We start from the raw sequence: 4,616 nt of genomic DNA, 5'->3' as shown, positions 1-4,616 counted from the left end.
TTGCAGGGATCAATCATTCTTCAAAATGGAGACCCCAGACTAAGGCATGTAGGCCTTCTTATAGGGAACTGGAGAAAGGCTCTAGAAGGATTAGGCAATCTAAAATTTTCACTGGTGGGTTCTAGGGGGTTACAGATAATAATGGTCCGCATTTCTGTGTCATTCATGTTCAATCATGTGTGGTCAGTGGTCTTCATTCCCATGTCCTGAAGGTTCAACCATATGATGAAATAGGGCTGCCCAGCGCAGATGACCCATTCCTAGATACTTCCCCATTTTTGTGGTTTTCCCCAGGTGGTCCTTCAGGAGGTGAGAATCTTGTTCTGGATTTTATGGTCTATTCCTACAGCTGATGTCTTAGGACCTGGTTTCTTGGATTTATGGTCTATTCCTGAGGCTAGTACCTTAAGGCCGCTTTTGAAATCAGGCCTGATACTTAAATGGATACAAATGGGGTTTATATTGTCCTTTCACATAGAGTAATTAAGCAGGCATGGGGTAGGGTTCAGCTCTCCTACTCTCATGCTTCCAGGACCGGTTCTCCCAAAATGACCAGGAAATGTGGAGGGCCAGTTGTGCACAGTCTTTGGGTATTAACATGTCCTTACATGGCAGAGCCCATACCATCCTATATGCCTGGACTTTGGGGGTAACAGACTCCTGCTGCTGTAGGGCCAGGGAACCAAATGTGATCCCTGGTGGAAGCACAGGTCAGGACACCACCATAGTCCTCAGTGGCATTACCAACTCCTGACTGGCTGTCCCTCACTACTTTCAAGTCTCCAGTTCTGCCTGTCTTCATTCTGCCCAAATCTTTCTGTTTCTCTTTCTCTTCCATTTCTCTACCACTTACTTGCTCCTTGGTGGCACCTGCTGTCTCTGAGTGTCTAGGGCCATCTCAGGGATGGTCTCAGAAAAGCTTTGCCATATCCATGCACTCTGGCACCAGGCAGAGGTCATTTGGGGCACAGTCTCAGCCCCTCCACCTCCCACCAGATGGGTGGTCATCTCAGGCTAGTTCCATGCTCTGCCCCCTGGTACCAGGCTTACTTTTTTAAGGGAGAGTTAGGCTTCTAATCATTCAGATGTTCACAGGTCAGAACACTGAGTATAGACATAACCTCTCTCCTTTCTTCCACCTACTTACACACATGTGGATATAACAAGAGCTTGCCAGCCTTTTCTGAAATTTAAATAAAATGTTTATTTTTGTATCTTTCCAAGAAGAATCATATTACCTAATTAATAGAAATATTGCTTGAGAATGCATATTTCTGTAACATTTTCACTTCTCTCTTACTTTCCTTTAAGCTTGTCTCAAAAATTCACTCATTATATTCCAAACTGGCCTCCTGTGTAATAGTCTAGAGACTTCATATTTTCATCTTTAAATGTTTACCTTCATATTTTTATGTGTATGGCTGTTTTGTCTGCAGCACATGTTTGCATTGTACATAAAAAGTCACAAAAAGTGTGTCAGATTCCATGGAACTTCAGTTACAGAAGATTGCAAGCTGCCATGTGAGTGCTGGTCCTTAGCAAGATCCATGAGTATTCTTTAAGACTGTGTCATCATTCCAGCTCTTTGGTTTACAGATTTTAAATTTTCTTTTGTAAATTAAAATGTAATAGATTCTTTTTGTTCAGATCATTTTTCATTATTTATAAAAGAAAAGTATCAATGTGTGATCTAACTTAAGCAGCCATATTGTATGCCCGAAGGGCTTCTATTGTGCCTGTAATGCTATTCATATAATTTTCCGTTTGAATTTACTACCAGGAAAACAAAATAAACAAAATGTGTGTTAATGTAAGAGGCACAAACTAGCTGTTCTTTCTACTGAAGGTGCTTGAGTACATTGTGGTATTGCATTATAGCATTTTAAAGAGAATACTCCTCACAGCGAAAATGCTGCTCTTAGGAATAAAGAGTTCGAGCACCCTGTGTGGGCCGGGGACAGCCGGCCACCTTCCGGACCAGAGGACAGGTGCCCGCCCGGCTGGGGAGGCGACCTAAGCCACAGCAGCAGCGGTCGCCATCTTGGTCCGGGACCCGCCGAACTTAGGAAATTAGTCTGAACAGGTGAGAGGGTGCGCCAGAGAACCTGACAGCTTCTGGAACAGGCAGAAGCACAGAGGCGCTGAGGCAGCACCCTGTGTGGGCCGGGGACAGCCGGCCACCTTCCGGACCAGAGGACAGGTGCCCGCCCGGCTGGGGAGGCGACCTAAGCCACAGCAGCAGCGGTCGCCATCTTGGTCCGGGACCCGCCGAACTTAGGAAATTAGTCTGAACAGGTGAGAGGGTGCGCCAGAGAACCTGACAGCTTCTGGAACAGGCGGAAGCACAGAGGCGCTGAGGCAGCACCCTTTGTGGGCCGGGGACAGCCAGCCACCGTCCGGACCGGAGGACAGGTGCCCGCCCGGCTGGGGAGGCGACCTAAGCCACAGCAGCAGCGGTCGCCATCTTGGTCCGGGACCCGCCGAACTTAGGAAATTAGTCTGAACAGGTGAGAGGGTGCGCCAGAGAACCTGACAGCTTCTGGAACAGGCGGAAGCACAGAGGCGCTGAGGCAGCACCCTGTGTGGGCCGGGGACAGCCGGCCACCTTCCGGACCAGAGGACAGGTGCCCACCCGGCTGGGGAGGCGACCTAAGTCACAGCAGCAGCGGTCGCCATCTTGGTCCCGGGACTCCAAGGAACTTAGGAATTTAGTCTGCTTAGGTGAGAGTCTGTACCACCTGGGAACTGCCAAAGCAACACAGTGTCTGAGAAAGGTCCTGTTTTGGGCCTTCTTCTTCGGCCAGGAGGAGGTCCAAATACAAGATATCTGCGCACCTTCCCTGTAAGAGAGCTTGCCAGCAGAGAGTGCTCTGAGCACTGAAACTCAGAGGAGAGAATCTGTCTCCCAGGTCTGCTGATAGACGGTAACAGAATCACCAGAAGAACAATCTCTAAACAGAGTCAACTATAACTACTAACTCCAGAGATTACCAGATGGCGAAAGGTAAACGGAGGAATCTTACTAACAGGAACCAAGACCACTCACCATCACCAGAACCCAGCACACCCACTTCGCCCAGTCCAGGGAACCCCAACACACCTGAGAACCTAGACCTAGATTTAAAAGCATATCTCATGATGATGGTAGAGGGCATCAAGAAGGACTTTAATAAATCACTTAAAGAAATACAGGAGAACACTGCTAAAGAGTTACAAGTCCTTAAAGAAAAACAGGAAAACACAATCAAACAGGTAGAAGTCCTTACAGAAAAAGAGGAAAAAACATACAAACAGGTGATGGAAATGAACAAAACCATACTAGACCTAAAAAGGGAAGTAGACACAATAAAGAAAACTCAAAGCGAGGCAACACTAGAGATAGAAACCCTAGGAAAGAAATCTGGAACCATAGATTTGAGCATCAGCAACAGAATACAAGAGATGGAAGAGAGAATCTCAGGTGCAGAAGATTCCATAGAGAACATCGGCACAACAATCAAAGAAAATGGAAAATGCAAAAAGATCCTAACTCAAAATATCCAGGAAATCCAGGACACAATAAGAAGACCAAACGTACGGATAATAGGAGTGGATGAGAATGAAGATTTTCAACTCAAAGGTCCAGCAAACATCTTCAACAAAATTATTGAAGAAAACTTCCCAAATCTAAAGAATGATATGCATATGAACATACAAGAAGCCTACAGAACTCCAAATAGACTGGACCAGAAAAGAAATTCCTCCCGACACATAATAATCAGAACATCAAATGCACTAAATAAAGATAGAATACTAAAAGCAGTAAGGGAAAAAGGTCAAGTAACATATAAAGGCAAGCCTATCAGAATTACACCAGATTTTTCACCAGAGACTATGAAAGCCAGAAGAGCCTGGACAGATGTTATACAGACACTAAGAGAACACAAACTGCAGCCCAGGCTACTATACCCAGCCAAACTCTCAATTATCATAGAGGGAGAAACCAAAGTATTCCACGACAAAACCAAATTCACGCATTATCTCTCCACGAATCCAGCCCTTCAAAGGATAATAACAGAAAAAAACCAATACAAGAACGGGAACAACGCCCTAGAAAAAACAAGAAGGTAATCCCTCAACAAACCTAAAAGAAGACAGCCACAAGAACAGAATGCCACCTTTAACAACTAAAATAACAGGAAGCAACAATTACTTTTCCTTAATATCTCTTAACATCAATGGTCTCAACTCGCCAATAAAAAGACATAGACTAACAAACTGGCTACACAAACAAGACCCAACATTTTGCTGCTTACAGGAAACTCATCTCAGAGAAAAAGATAGACACTACCTCAGAATGAAAGGCTGGAAAACAATTTTCCAAGCAAATGGTATGAAGAAACAAGCAGGAGTAGCCATCCTAATATCTGATAAGATTGACTTCCAACCCAAAGTCATCAAAAAAGACAAGGAGGGACACTTCATTCTCATCAAAGGTAAAATCCTCCAAGAGGAACTCTCAATTCTGAATATCTATGCTCCAAATACAAGAGCAGCCACATTCACTAAAGAAACTTTAGTAAAGCTCAAAGCACACATTGCACCTCACACAATAATAGTGGGAGACTTCAACACAC

General features: G+C 44.8%; 1 pseudogene; it reads right to left on the bottom strand.

Annotated features, from left to right (window-relative positions):
* Positions 1-1,061: 1,061 nt before the first annotated feature.
* Positions 1,062-1,164, bottom strand: Gm23043 (annotated as a pseudogene).
* Positions 1,165-4,616: the final 3,452 nt, after the last annotated feature.

The sequence above is a fragment of the Mus musculus genome, chromosome 4 (assembly GCF_000001635.26).
Source record: "Mus musculus strain C57BL/6J chromosome 4, GRCm38.p6 C57BL/6J".
NCBI classification, from domain to species: Eukaryota; Metazoa; Chordata; class Mammalia; order Rodentia; family Muridae; genus Mus; species Mus musculus.
The sequence above is the reverse complement of the archived record's forward strand: the minus strand, read 5'-3'. Positions and strand labels throughout refer to the sequence as shown.